At 40.7% G+C, this 16,050-nt stretch overlaps 1 long non-coding RNA gene across 1 annotated transcript in view; it reads right to left on the reverse strand.

The window, feature by feature from the left end:
- The window catches only part of LOC137156561 (uncharacterized), a 114,967-nt gene that overhangs the window by 34,691 nt on the left and 64,226 nt on the right, over positions 1-16,050 (reverse strand). The window lies entirely within an intron of this gene.

The raw sequence follows: 16,050 nt of genomic DNA on the forward strand, positions 1-16,050 counted from the left end.
CACAAGTGAATGGTGAATAAAGTGATATTGAGCATTGTAGTCTAACAGGATATTAAAAAACATAGTAACTTTGCTGTTCAACAAAATTGTTGGTGCAAACATGATGTGAGATATCAAAAAAAAAAAAACTACTTTTTCCACACAGCAAAATATGTATGAGATTTCTGAGTTAATTTTAGCAAGGTCAGGTAACTTAAGTATCATAAGCAACTTTTTTTCTCCCCAGATGACAGCTTTAATTGAAGCTGTAGAATAAGTCATGAACAGAGAGTCTCATTTTAGTTTACATCAAGACCTCCCAGTGTAGTTTATACCCATTTTAAGACCCGTTTCTTCTGCCAGAGCTGTGTAAAGGGGCCTAATGCTAACAAGAATGGAGTTCCATACTTCCAAAATTTCCACTTTGTTGGCAATAACAGTATCATTCCATCTCTGCATCACGTGTGCTTTCCCTCTCTATTCCCTGAGCACAGGAGGAACCAGAATGACAGGAGATAGTTTCCTTCCTCACACCAGCAAGCCTCTTTCAACCAGCAATCCCCCAAAGTTCTCTCTCCCTGGGCTTTTCTCAGGATTGTGTTACCAGCTGCTGATGCCTCGCTCCATGGTGGCTCAGCAAATACAGCAGTGCAAACGTGGGAATGGCTGCCAAGTAACATAGCATGGTTACTTGTTGTGACAGGACAACATGGCAGTTCAGGAATGAGCTCACCACTGAGGTAAGTCTTCCTTGACCTGATTCTCCTTCAAGTTACACCTGTTTTATATCAGCGTCACTCACTGACTTCAAAGGAGTTATTCCGGATTTACCCCAGTGTAAGTGACAGGAGAACTGGGCACCTCATGGCTGTAGATTGTGTCTTGAGCAGCAAGCACAAGCAAATGGACACACATTGATGAGCTAGGTACTTGGCAGTTGAACAATTTGACAACAGCAACCAGCAATACATCTTCCTAGCACATCATACCAGGCTAAACGTTAGCTGCATGGCCTCAAGAGCAGAGCTGCCTCGCACTATTCCTTCTGGCCCCTTGCTCTGGGGAGGGAGTAAGGTATTCCAGCCCTTTTTTGTGGAGAAGTTCACTTCTTCCTGTGTTCCTGGCCAGTGAATCTGGCTGGTGAGTAAACAGGGGCACTCTTCAAACTCCGCACCCCTTCATGGCTATGTGGTTTACGAGTATTAATCGGGGTGCTCTGAATCTCCCTCCACGAAGTTAGAGTTACCATCTGAGCAGGGAAGGCAAAGCTTGACCTCACTCTCTGTCCCCTGAGCAGCCCAGTGAAGGCTGAGACACAAACAAACAAACAAACCCACTATGTAGATCTGAACAGACAGCCTAATTTAAGGCAGAGTTAAAAAGCTGAAAATAGAGCAGCTTTAAGTAAATCAATATAAGCTATGCCCTGCTACAAAGCCCAGCTAGAGCCATGCCTTCCCTTGAGTTGGAGACTCTACCGATATATAGGCTAGATGATGAAACCCATAATCTGAGGATACCTTGTTTTTTAAGTCCTCCGACTGAATTCAATGGGACTGCTTGGGGAATAAGGAAGTATGCAATTCGACGAAGGTTGTCAGAACCTGGCTTTATATTTCCTCCCCCTGAAAACACTTGCACCTTTCTTTGCAATGTATTTAAACTACAGTTGCTCTCATTGCACACCCTGGGGAGCATTCCATTACCCAGGATTCCTTTACGCCTGTGGTTTTCAACCTTTGGTCCACAGACTATGTCTAAGGTTTCCTATGGGGTCCATACCTCCATTTGAAATTTTTTAGGAGTCTACAAATGAAGAGGTTGAAAACCACAGCTTTATGCAGATGTTCTTTTCCTAGTGTGTATGGGCCATACCCTTCCTGTCACGGATAAATATATTTTGCCTCACTAGGTCCTGAACTCCTGCTACCGTGTGTAGGCTTTGGCAGATTTAATTAAAGTCTATACAGAGCTAAGACAGCTAATTCAAATGCTGTTGAATTACTATTTATCATTCTAAGGGCTTGCCCACACACAAAACGCTGCAGTAGCGTAGCTGCAGCACTTCAGTAAAGACGACCTCCCAAAGGTGTGGGTACTCCACCTTCCTGAGAGGTTGATGGGAGAATTCTCTCATTGACCAAGTGCTGTCTACAATGGGGGTGAGGCTGGTTTCAAGGCATTACCTATGGGGGTGGATTTTTCACACCCCCATGTAATGTAGTTATATCAACCTAATCTCCTAGTATGGACCAGGCCTAATAATGTACAAAGTGTATTTATTTTCATTAGTCCCAGCCATCTAGCTCCAGTATGATGCTCCATTTCCTGCAAAAAGCCTTCTATCCCCTATTTCTCCATTCTGCTACTTTCCTCCTGCTCCTCTGGATTTTCCACACCCTCACTGATTGTTGCTTCTCTGAGCCCATATGCTATGCAAGCAAAGGGTAGAAAAATATAAGGGACAGGAAATTATTTAATGACAGTTTAATGTGAGTCGCTGCAGGCTCCAGGGGGGCGGACAATTGCCAGTTTGCTTACGACACTGAAAATGCTGGAGTCATTGCTATTCTCTCTTTTTTTTGTAGAGAATTCACCTTCTCAGTTCAATGCAGGAAACACAAGGAAACAGTTCCACTAGTTTCTCGTGGCTTGCAGAAGTTGTTTAAAAACAAGCAAAAAAACTCTCCCCTAACTCAGCATGAACTTAACCTCTCAGAGGCAAGGAGGAGGCTGACATAATTGGTGATTAAATTATGGGTGGTTGTCATTAGAGAAGTAAAAACTAACCAGCGTTAGGGGGAAATATCTGCCATCTATCCTCATGCTTGATTTTAAACTTCTATGCAGCGTGATCATTAGCTGCCAGGCCAACAGACCTTGGACTATAATCTTATTAGATTTTATAAAATAAGCAGAGTTAGGACAGGAGACTGCCTGGGAAAACCTTTGCTGTAGGGGAAAGGATTAGAGATTCATTATAAACATCACATCTTCCCTCTCATTTAGTATTATACCAATGCCCCAGCACGTCTTGGCGGGGGATAATATGTTGCCAGAAGGTGTCTTTCAGACGAGACAGAACACTGTGGGCATTAAAGACCAATAGCACTTTTCACAGAAGTCAAAAATTGAATCGTGATCAGACCAAGTTCTACAGCTGATCAAGAAAGGGATACATTTTTGGTGAAAATTTAGCAGTGTTCATGTCCTCAGGCCAGTGACCCATACCCAGGAGGGATGTGCTACTGAATATCTTTCCTCTGTGGGATTCATCTTTCCTTGAGGACAGTTTGGCCTCTGCTCACCTTCCTCCGTCCCCCACAACTGGGGCAGCCTTACCTCTGCATGTTACAGTGTGGTTCAGAGAGTCAGGCTAGTAGTGAGAGGCCAGTCTAGTAAAGCACTTGAGTTCATGAACACCTTTAAACGTGTGTCACTATATCCAGCATCTAGTAATGGGCAACAAGCCCCTCATTCTTTAATACCCATCTCCCACTTTCATGAGACTCCTGGCTGATAAAAACAAGTTCCTGTGGCAACTTTTAAGAGCTTCTGAAAGTGTATTTTATTTTATGTTTCAAGCAGTAATAAAAAAAAAAAAATCATATTTTGAAAGGAGAAGTATGTTGTTGCCTTAGCCAGGGCAACATAAGTGAATTCCTTGGAAAATTAACTGTATACTGCAGTCCTAATTCTCATGACATATATTGGAACACAAAATGAAACTCAAGGTACCAGGAGAAAACCAATAGTTTTCATTACACACACACACACACACACACACACACACACACACACACACACAATAATGCTATAATTCTACTGGTTTTCACCCACCAGTGGAATCATAGATCAATAATTTAAAAACACATCCTGTTTATTTTATGTAACTACTAAAATCATGTCAGTCTCACTTGCATTTCCCTCTTCGTGTTGCTACTAGAATAGCTAGGATTTTTGGCAAAATAGTCTGTTATTGTAGATGTGGGAGATCAGCCTATTGTTTTCGTTGGTTAAAATCTCATAATTCACAAAGGTGACATCATTACAACCATGAATCTTATGATGTTTCTTGATTGATGAATATGTGAAATGGCTTTCAATGCATTTAATACTGCAACCTGTGTATTCTACATTACTTATTAGAAATGTAGATAGTTTGGTTAGTGATGACCAGGAGAACTGCATAGTCAATTACCTGCTAGGTGCAAAAGTCGTGGATATCATAAGACTTCTAGATAAACTTATGTGCAGTGATGAAGAGGAGCCAGTGGTTGTGGTATATGTAGGTACCAATGACATCTGGAAAGGTGGGAGGTCCTGGAAGCCACATTTAGGCTGCTAGATAAAAGATTAAAGTCCAGGACCTCCATGGCATGTGACCTATCGGCAACTGCCAGTAGCAAAAATCTCCAACTGCTGGAGATGGGACAGGGAGGGTTCTGAGTTGTTAGAGAATTTTTTCCCAGGTATCTGCCTGCTGGGTCTTGCCCACATGCTCAGAGTCTAGCTGATCACCATATTTGGGGGTCAGGAAGGAATTTCCCCCCAGGTCAGATTGGCAGAGACCCTGCAGCTTTTTCACTTTCTTCTGCAGCATGGGGCCTGGGTCACTTGTAGATTTAAGCTAGTGTAAATGGAGAATTCTCTGTAATTGAAGTCTTTAAACCATGATTTGAGGACTTCTGTAACTCAGCCACAGTTTAATGGTTTATTTCAGGAGTCGGTGATGTTCTGTGTCCTGCAGACTAGATGATCACAACAGTCCCTTCTGACTTTAAAGTCTATGGTAACATTCTCTGAAATGCTTCCAGTTCTCCATGCAAAGCTTCAATGTGTGAATGAGATCATGGTATAGAGGGAAGAGGGTTTTAGGTTTATTCAGAACTGGGGAACTTTTGGGGAAAGGAGAAGTCTATACAGAAATGATGGGCTCCACCTAAACCAAAATGAAACCAGACCGCTGGCATGTAAAATTTAAAAGGTTGTAAAAAATTTTGTAAACTAAGGGCTAGGGGAAAGCTGACAGGTGCAGAGTAGAACACAGTCTTGAGAACACATCCCTTAGAGATGAATTTATTAAAGGGGAAACTCTATACCCTAGTAAAGCAGACTGGAAAGAAGTTGGTAAAGCAGCAAGAACTAATGTGGAAGAGTCGCACATACTACCCTCATATGACTGGGAACATGTCACCTCAGGAAGGGATGTAGTTCTGGTCTTATCTCAAAAAAGACATATTGGAATCAGAAAAGATACAGAGAAGGGCAACAAAAGTTATTAGGGGGATGGAACAGCTTCCATGTGAGAAGAAATTAAAAAGACTGGAAGAGTTTAGCTTTAGTGTAGTGTGCAGAGCAATACCCTATTCCCTGCATCAATGATCTCTTCGCTGGCTTGGCTGGTGGACAAGAGTTCAGCAAGATTGATCTGAGTCAGGCATATTTACAGATTCACGTCGATGAGAAGTCCCAAGAGCTGTTGACTATCATGACACATAAAGGGCTGCACCAATACTGTTGCTTGCCCTTCAGAATAATGTCTGCTCCAGCTTTGTTCCAGAAGGCTATGGACCAGAAATTGAGTGGCTTGCCAGGAGTCCAGTGCTATCTTGACAACATCCTGGTCACTGGCAAGAATGAGGAGGATCACCTTAAGAACTTGGAGGCTGCCCTACAAAGACTGAAAAGTATAACCTAAGAGTCCGCAAAGACAAATGTCAATTCTTCCAGCCCTCTGTTGAATATTTGGAACATATCACAGACGCTACTGGCCGTTGTAAGGCTCCTGCAAAAGTCAAGGCTATTGTGGAAGCTCCACCTCCTCAAAATATAAGCCAATTTCGCTCTTTTTTAGGGCTATTGAACTATTATGGAAAGTTTATTCCACAGTTAGCAACACTACTAAAACCACTACATGAACTCCTTGGCCAGAACAAAGTCTGGAAAAGGATTGAAGCCTGTGATGTTGCATTTAACAAGGCTAAATGTGCATTGCTGAATTCAGAGGTTCTGACACACTTTGATCTATCCTTACCTCTACAGTTGGCCTGCGATACCTCCCCTTATGGAGTGGGAGCAGTCACGTCACACATTATGCCTTTGGGAGAGGAGAGACCCATTGCTTTTGCCTCATGCATCTTAAGTGAAGCAGAAACTAACTATGCCCAAATCGTGAAGCACTGGGAATTTTCAGAATTTGGAAATTTCACCAGTACCTGTTTGGATGGAAGTTCACACTTCTCACCTACCATCGACCTCTAATATCAATTTTTGGACCATGCACAGGCATTCCACCATTGGCTGTTAGTAGTATGCGATGGGCATTGTTGCTTTCCGCACACACACGAGACCAAATATTGGAAATCCATGCTGTACTGCAATGCAGATGACCTCTCAAGGCTGCCTTTACCAGTTAAGCATCAAGATATTGGCCAGAAAGAAATCTTCTGCTTTGAACAGGTAGAGTACACACCTATCACTGCTACTCAAGTAAAGAAGGCAACTCATGTTGACCCAGTACTGTCCCAAGTTATGAACCTAGTGATGCATGGAACATCTCTACAGGACTCTCAGGTATCACCTGACCTTCTTCCATACATATCCAGGAGGATGGAGTTATCAATCCATTCTGGTTGTTTGTTGTGGGTGATGCGCCTCATTATTCCACTACTACTGCGATCAGAGATGTCAGAACAGCTACATTCAGGTCATTGTGGAATAGTATGCATGAAAGGAATTGCACAATGGTGGCCTGGCCTGGACAGGGCCATTGAAGAGAAGGAAAGAGCTTGTACTTCATGTCAGAGTGTGAAGAATGCGCCTCAGTTGGCGCCCCTACACCCATGGGACTGGCCTGAAAACCCATGGCAGCGTATTCACATAGATTTTGCTGGCCCATTTGAAGGAAGCATGTTCCTGGTTGTTGTAGATGCCCATTCTAAATGGGCGGAAGTCTCAGTAATGCCGTCCACTACTGCTGAAAGTACTATCCAGAAACTGCATGAAATCATTAGTCGTTTCAGTCTGCCACAACAACTTGTGAGTGACAATGGACCGCAGTTCATTTCTCATGAGTTTGAAAATTATATGAAAGCAAATGGGATACATCAATCACTTCAGCACCGTATCATCCATCCACCAATGGATTAGCTGAAAGGTTTGTGCACACCATGAAACAAGCTTTAAGATCTGCCAGGGGACATTCATCCATTCAAAAGCATCTGGACATCTTCTTACTATCCTACAGAAACACACCTCATGTTATGACCAAAACATCCCCAGCCTTTCTAATGATGGGATGACAGCTGCACACTTGCTTTGATCTGCTGAAACCCGCCAAAGCACGGCATGTTGTGCAACGTCAACAGCAAAACCAAGTAATCAGACGTGCACACAGAGCAAAAGACCTAACCTTTAATCCGGGATAGCCTGTACTAACTCGGAACTATGCTTTTGTAGCTAAATGGGTCCCTGCTATAGTCATCGTCCAAACAGGACCTGTTTCCTACACTATCCAGACTGCAGATGATCTCACCAGGTGGCAGCATGTAGATTAGTTGTTGTCAGGTCATACATGTCCCAAGGACACATCTCCAGTTGAACTGCCTGACTTCACCATTACAGGTGAAATATCACTGAGTCAAGAGTCACCCATTCCTAACTCCCCTTCTCAATCCACCTCTGCATCAGATACTGCCCCCTCCCCTGTTCAAACAAATATAACATCCTCACTTGTTCAAGCTACGAGTCCTGAGACCATCATTAGACCCACACCAATAACACTTTCCAGTGCAATAACATCAGAAGTCTGCCATAATCCACCTAGAGACAGAAGGCCTTCTCAATGTCTGGATCTTTAGCTAGGGCAAACCCACGTTTATGGGGCAGAATAATCCCTGGGGTTTAGTTGGGAAATGAGGCAGTCTAGTTCAGTGACTGTTCTGTTAAATGGGCTTTTTCATTAAAGGGGGGAGGAATATGTCTTGTCTAATTGCCTAGGTTGCCATAGCAATAGAGCTTAGCTTGTTGCCATAGCAATTGAGTTAGACTATGAGGGGATAGTTCAGCCAGTCCTGGCTAGTTTTAGTATTAGTTCAATAAAGTCGCTCCCTGTGTTGCATCTCTCTGTGATCCAGTGCTGATATCTCTCTCTGAATACAAGAAATTAAAAGAATTCAATGTAACAGCATGCTTTCAATATTAATACATTATTGCTTAATTATTACCCGACATTCATCTCACAATGATTATGAATCTTCACAAGTTATGAGCTTTCTGTAGATACTTTACATGTTATTCTTTATGGATAGATACCCTGTAAAACAGGTGTTTGGTGGAGTGAGTTTGTCAGGTCTGAGATGAGTTATGTGCAAAGAACAGGGGATCTTTTCCCAAGGGGTCCTTGTATTATATGATACTGTGACACAACAGACTAACATGAATTATGGTTTGTAAACATACTGCATACAACAAAGATGAAATCTACGTTCTGTTGAACTCAGGAATTATCTATACTACAAATGTTTTGCTGGTGTAGGTATGCCAGCTGAGCCCCTCAGTGGAGATACAGTGTAAGCCATCAGGAGTCATTTTTCTGTTGGCATAGCTACACCATGTCTCCAAATGACATTGTGTCTGTTGGCATCTACATTGGGAGTTTAGCTGGCAGAGCTACGTGTGTAGTTGTGGGTGGATACCAGGCGGGGGAAATTTTCTCTCCACAATCCCAGCCAACAGAGTTATGCCAGTTAAACTTTGTAGTGTAGAATAAGGCTCTGTGGAAGCTTTGCCATTGACTTCAGTGGGGTCAGGATTTGCCTTACTGAATTCAACCTTTGTGAAGCACGGAAGCAAGCAGCATTTGGGTAAAACATTCGAGGAAATTAAATCCTTTTGGAGTATCGTGCAAGTAGCATGGAATTTAAACATGGAATGGAAAGCAAGCCCTAGACACAGTGTTCTTTGGCACAGAAAAATAATCACAAAGCTGAACTGATGATCACAGTGACATAGTAGCAAAGGTGCTACTGGAATCACTGCAAATCAAATTAGCTGAACAGAGCCAAACAGCTCTTCAGTCCTCAGATAATGTCAGTGCTCCAGCTAGAAATAGACTCTTTTTAGATGTTAAGGAGAAAGCAAAATTTGCTAGGAGTTCATTGGTGCTAACTCACCATTTGCCCAGTAACTAAAAAATAAATAAAAAGTAAGGATTCAAACTGGCAGCTGCTCTGCCTTTGCAGAATTATTTTGTCAAACCTGAATATATATTTTCTTTCCTTAGGCTGTTCTAGATGCAGCTGCAACAAACTGCATTTACTGTTAATCTAGTATAAATATTGAAAACAGTGAGATCAAATTTAGCAACCCTAGGCTGTTTATCAGCCCATGCTACTCAAAAAAGTTTGGTTGATAGGCCAGGGACTTTAAGAAGGGGCAATTCCACCTGGTAGGGACCTTGCCGTGTCTTTGGGAAACATCTAAAAAAGAGGACAGAACAACAAGAGGGAAACAGGCATGCAAGTAAACAGACACCATCCTGTTGCCCTCCTCCACTGTGTTGGACAGCTCAATTACAGACAGGGTGTGGCTGTGTTCCGTACAGGTTCTTACACTACCTTCTTCATCTTCAAGTACTGCAACTTCTAGTATTGCAACTGTTTATCCAAAGCGAAGACAAAAGGGGCAAGAACATGGCTGAAGAAAATTCATTTAGAAATTCAAACCAACGGTAATGCACTTTTTTCCCCACCATTTGAGCAAGTCCACACTTGAAAGGCTGATGTCCAAGTTACAAATAATGTCTCCTTATTCTCTGAACTAAGGCCTTGATCAGTTAATGGAAAGAATATCAGATCACATCCTAATGGCACTAGTTGCAACAGAAGAATCTGTCTTCAAACTGAAAAGCTATCCCAATCTCATCAAAACACATGTGCCTGGTGGGAGCAAGGCATTCCCCCAATATTATTACTCCCAGAGGATAGAACAAGGAAAAGGTTTCTGGGGGGTGTAGGGCACAAATGAATAGGTATCGTGACGGTTGAAAAGGCACTGGAAAGAGACTCTCTAGGTTTTATCCTTAGTTCTGTCACTGATTGCACATGTGACCTTGGTTAAGATACAGTAACCCTGTACACTGTTGCCATACTGAAAAAAAAAGTTTGGGATGATGTTAAAGCCCCGATGGGAGCAGTGTAGAAGTTACTGCAAACACAACATTCTATACAGAAGCTGCTGGTTAAGACATCAAAGGTAATACAGGACAAAACTGATTATTATTACAGCATTGTTATACACAAAGGCTCAGCATGCTCGTCATCTTGCTGAAACAACCAGTAAATTCCTCCCTATGGTCCTCTCTGTAGCACCACTTTCCCAGCTGAATTAAAATGACAGGCTATCATGGGAGTGAATGATTCCATGTCAGCACGGATAAAGGGCTAGAGATAATAGCCGCTTCACAAACAGCTATATTACAATTCAAGGGGACTGATTCTGCCACCCTGTTAAAAACTCTAGAACTTGTATGAAAAATCAGCTGTCTTCTAATTTTTCCTGTAGAAAATGAGATCCATCTTTTAAGATCTAACCAGCTTTATTTGTAGGCAGGTAGGGGAGAAGAGGGGAACCCAGTGCTTTCTTCCCATTCTAGTGTACGGATAGAGGCCATCCTGCCACTGGACCCATAGTTCTGTCCCAGCTCTGACAATGAAGTGCAATGGAAGTCACTTTATCTCTCTATTTCCCCTCCCTCTTAGTCTAGCTTGCCTATTTAGAGGATAAGGTATTTAGAGAAGGGATTGTCTCTTACTACGTTGCCTGTATAGTTCCTAGCACACTGGGCCCTGATTTGAGTTATAGCTAGTTGGTGCTACAGTAATACAAATAAGCAACAGCAACTAGCACAATGGCCAAGATCAATTCCTTTAAGTGTTCTGCCCAGCCTTATTTATAATGGATGACAAAAGCTTGCACTGGGTTTATTTACTTTTTTCATCTTCTGCCACATTTCACAATAGTTTTGTGTTCAAAAAAATCAGGCAGAATACATCAATTGTGTCTCACAATATGGATTATTCTTTCCAAAATGCCCCTTGATTAAATGTGTAGGGCTGGATCCAACAAATTATATTAAAACAAGCATAACAGGCATTGTAATTAACTCTTATGTCAGTGTTTTCAGGCAGTAATGTAAAATAAATTATAAGAGATGCTGAAAGTTGGTTAATTATTGTAAAAGTAACTAATTAAATTACCAGAGCTTATTTTAAACCTAAATTTTCAAAAAGAATTAATAATTTCTGTAAAAAAGTTATTTTTTTAACTAAACTAAAGAAGTAGATACGTAGGTAAGACGTTTCTAATCTGTATCTGCATCAGAAGATGGCAAAGTGGAGCTGTTTTAGGTTTTGTTGCTGGAAAATTTCACCAGTTGGGGTTTCACTTTGCAAACACTAAAACAGAGTAGCTTGGGTTCCTCCTCCTATTATATCTTAACCTCCAGATTTCTAGAAGAGGTGGAAACTAGGTAACAGACCAGATCTTCAGCTCATGTAAATACGTGTAGCTCCACTGACCTCAATGGACCTATGCCAATCTGAACGAGATGAAGATCTGGTCTGTGGTTTTAGTTAGGGTTCATTCCAATTTCAAAGAAAGATAGGGGCAAAAACCAGGATGTTTTTGTTTGTGAGTGTTTGTTTCGAAAAACCTTTTTGGCCTGACTTTTAAATTGCAAATTTAGAAACAAGCAAAATATTTCAAATCTTGGTTCAATGTCAATCAAGCCACTCAGTATTTACTCCCCCCGAATAGATTCCAAAAGCACTAAGTTCACCATTTTAAGGTTAAAGTGCTTGCAAAATCTTTTTGTGAAGGCTATTTTTGATTAATACTTTTATTATTTAAGGCTAAGACCTTTAAAAAAGAGCCTAACGGAGTTAAGTAGCCACATGCCATTGAAATTCAATGGGAGTTGCAGTATTACAAACCTCAGCCCACAAAAATTGTGAAGTCTGGGCAACTAAAATCATGAGTTTAACTTAAAAATCATTAGACTTAAAATACATTTTGGGTTCTTTTTTTCCATTTGTCTTCTGGCTTTTGAGCCTTCAGGGTTCACGTTTTTTCCAGCAACCACAAGGACTAGAAACTTATTCTTTTGTTAAATGATAGCTGAGATTCTTATATAATCAACTCCAAAAGCTTCAAACACCTAAGTACATTGTGTAACTTTACTCATGAGAGTAGTCTGGTTGAAGTCAGTATTATTTCCCACTGGCATGAAGTTAAGTATGTCAGTCTTTGCAGGATTTGGGCCTTTTATGTTCCATTTTATCACTGGACGGCATAAGCTTTTTTAAAATTTGGAATTCTTCTATAAATGCAACTTCCATAAAAAGATTGTGGTGGAGAGGGGTTAAAAGCCTTTCCTATAGCATTTGAAGGTGTTTTCCAACCAATTATTTATTTTTGTAAAGGTTGCGGAAGTAGGGAAATACAGACTAAAAGATGTAGGACACTCTTGGGTCATGATTCACCTACCACCTGCCATCTCCCTTGTTAATTAATTAATCTGCAGATAAAAGTTACACACATAGCCAGGATATCCCCAATGAAGTTGGAGACTAATTAAATGAGAAAACCTTATTGAAAAGTAGGACTTCACAAGAGAATTAAAACCATAAACAGAGCACCTAATCCTAGTATAAATCCATCAGAATTAGATATTTTAGTTTGATTGAATCTCTTTTTAAAATCTAATTTATTTAAGAACAAGAAATCATCATCATATAGTAAATTTGCAGATATGGTGGTAAATGTCCTGGGGTTACTAAAACTCTTTTAAATTGCTGGGGAAGAGATGTAGACGTTCACAATTCAATACTATTTACAGATTCTACTCACACCAAAGTTAAATGTCTACAACTTTATATGTTAACATTAGGCCTGACTGAAAATCTCCCCTTGAGCTGTTTTCCAACAAAACAATTTTTCATAAAAAATGTATTTTCTGTGAACAATTTAGATTTTTTAATTAAAAACCCAAACATCTTAAAACTATAATGTTTTGTTTTAGCAATGTTGCTGTGATGCTTTTTAGGAGTCATAGTTCGTTTTTCACATATCCCCATTTTCTTCCCCATCCAGACTAACATTCCTATGATGCACTGCAGCCAGGGAATCCCATGATGCACTGTGGTAGCTCCTCAAGTGGAGACTGTATGATGCATCACGGAAGATATAATCCAGCCAGGGAATGCAGGCTGTAAAGAAGAATGGGGATATGAGGTACACAAACTACAACTCCCATGAAGCACCTCAAGATATTTTGGAACAGAATTATTTTGTAATTTAGCTGAAAGCTTTTGGACAAAATTTTCAGTTAGTGGCCAAAATTTTCTGCCATAAATTTGACCTTTCCATGGAAAGTTTTGATTAAAAACAATTTTCTTCACTTTCAACAAAACTTTCTGCAAAAATTCTCATTTTCCAACCAGCAATAGTTAACAGTCTACACAAGCTAGTTCTATGTAAGTGTAAAAACCTGGCGATAACCTCTAGAAACACTCAAGAAAGTGATATATGATAAGGAAAATGAAGAAACGAACCAATGTCTCCCATATGGTATTTATTGCTATTTCAGGTTGAACCCACTGTACTGTTCCATCTCCCCACTCTCCATCCCGCCACTGCATGCACACCATCACCTCTTCTCAAATGCTTACACACACACACACACACACACACACACACACACACTTTTTTATTTTTATTTTAAGCAAAAAGTACCCACAGGATGGAAGCAGAGCTGCTTCGTAATAATCTAAGAATACTGAAAGGTGACAGTTTTGTGAACACTGTATGTAATCTGGTCAGTGAGAAGTTATTGTATATTGGGTTATAAGACTTTTCTGTACATATTCATTGACCTAGCTTAAGAGGGGATTGTGGAGAAAAACAAAAGGGAAGATGACAATGTCTCCAGATAAAAATGCCTCAGGACACACTCAAAAGACAACGAACAAAGCTATCAGCTTGGAGGAGCAGACACCATGTCTTTAATAGAATGCAAGTCTCATTCAGTCAACAGATCACAGAGCTATAAAGAGTTATAAAGTAACCAATCTCATGATGATCAAGAGGACTAATCTTGGAAAAGGATTCCTCCCCAAGGCTGGGGGAGAGAAATGGTTTGTGTGTTATGGGAAGGGACTATGCCAACCAAATCCTAGAAGGATCAGGAAAGAGGGATGCAGTGTTCTATGGCAGTTTAGACCTACTGGGATTCCCATGGGAAGATGGTTAGATATCTGGTAAGCTAGATGTGTGTACAGTCTGTTTTATGGTCTGTTTTTCTCTTAAGTGCTTTGCTTTAAGGACATTTTTGGTTACTGATTACCACCGCCATTCCTCCAGAATTGCAAATGCTGGATATAAGTCAGACCTGCTGAGATAATCAGAGCTGCAGCCCAAGGCCTGGTCTGGCAGTGGAGAATCACATTTCCATCCTAAGAGGTGATGGCTCAAGGTCTGAGACCTGGAAGATGCCCTTGAAAAGACCAGAGAAGTCCAAGGTGCAGTTACTCAGGTAACTGACAACTTCCTGTGCAGATTGGATGCTAGGAAAGGAATGCCAGGGAGGAAAGTAATTACTATCTCATGGCAGATTGGTATCCGATATAATGATTTTTTAGTTCTCCCAGCCAATTACCACAGCTTGAACAAATTAGCACCCTTGTTAGACATTCTCAAGAGGCCAAGGATTGCACAGACCTGGAGAATGAACCCTCTAATTCCATGAGAGGTGTTTTCTCCCAGGTTATGGTGGAAGTAAATTGGTGGGGCAGCATGAGGCACTTATTCACAACAAAAGAAAAATCACACCAGCAATAAATCTCATCGCTTCTCTTCAGTTTACTGAAATTCACCCTGGTGCAGAGGACCAGCACAAGGTCTATGCAACACTTAAGCTCTCGAAAATAGGACTTAAATTAGATTTCTGCTCAAGGGTGAATTTTACCTACAGTGAGTAAACTCCAGCAAATTAGTTCTTAAAAATAAACTCCATATTAACATTCTATAATAGCAAAGATAAACATCACTTTTCTGCAGCAACAGGAAAATAGAACGAAATTGGATTATTAAATTAGTGAGCTTATTCTTAAAAAAGTCACCCTGTATATTTTCTTATTATCACTAACCCTCTCCTTTGTGTGTTATAGTTCCCCAGTGTATTTTTCTTTCCAGCTCCAGTTCTTTCCCTCTTGTATTTCCTTTCCCTGTTCTATTTTGCTACTTGTTCCCCTAATGCTTAACAAGGCAGCAGAAGCATAGCATGCCCCTTTGAAACATATTTGTGTCTCGAAGAAACCCAGCTTCTAATCAGTCTGTTTCCCCTTAAGACTGACTGAAGATAAGTTCAGGAAATTACATGCCAGGAAGGTTATCTTCACTAAGTGAATTATGTTGGCCATTTAAAAATATTAGTGGCTGTTTCTTGAACTAGTAGCCCAATCCTGCTTTCAGTATTTGAAGCTTGATCCAAAGTCCATTGAAGTCAGTGGGAAGCTTTTCCCTTGACTTCAAAGGGGTTTGGATCAGTTCCCTAAATCAATCAGAGTAGTACTGGGCCTTTAGTGAATTATTGTCATTTAAGCATCTAGCTATATATCAAGTGTTTTCCAAACACTTTCTTCTGCAAGCAAGATCTCACAATTTAAAGTCAGACAGACAAGCAGACTGAGGTTAATAGCAGAATAACAATAGAAAATGTATATAAAAGTCCATTTGATTCACCAAAAGCATTACAGCAGCAGTCAGGTTTTACATCACGCTTAATTGTGAACAGGGCAGGAGAAATAGTAAATAAGTGTAGAGGATCACCTAGAAGTTATAGCAGCAATTATGCTTATATAGAATCATACAGTCTTAGAAAAACTGTAGAGCTGGAAGGGACCTCGAGAGATCACCTAGTTCAGACCTCCACATTGAGGCAGGACCAAGGCTCACAAATAATTCTTTCATTATTTTTCCCTCTCTCTTGCTTTAGCATTCTTTAGTTAC

Source organism: Emydura macquarii, unplaced genomic scaffold (genome assembly GCF_026122565.2).
Source record: "Emydura macquarii macquarii isolate MOO-44397 ecotype Brisbane River unplaced genomic scaffold, CSIRO-AGI_Emac_v2 contig_1451, whole genome shotgun sequence".
In the NCBI taxonomy this organism is placed as follows: Eukaryota; Metazoa; Chordata; order Testudines; family Chelidae; genus Emydura; species Emydura macquarii.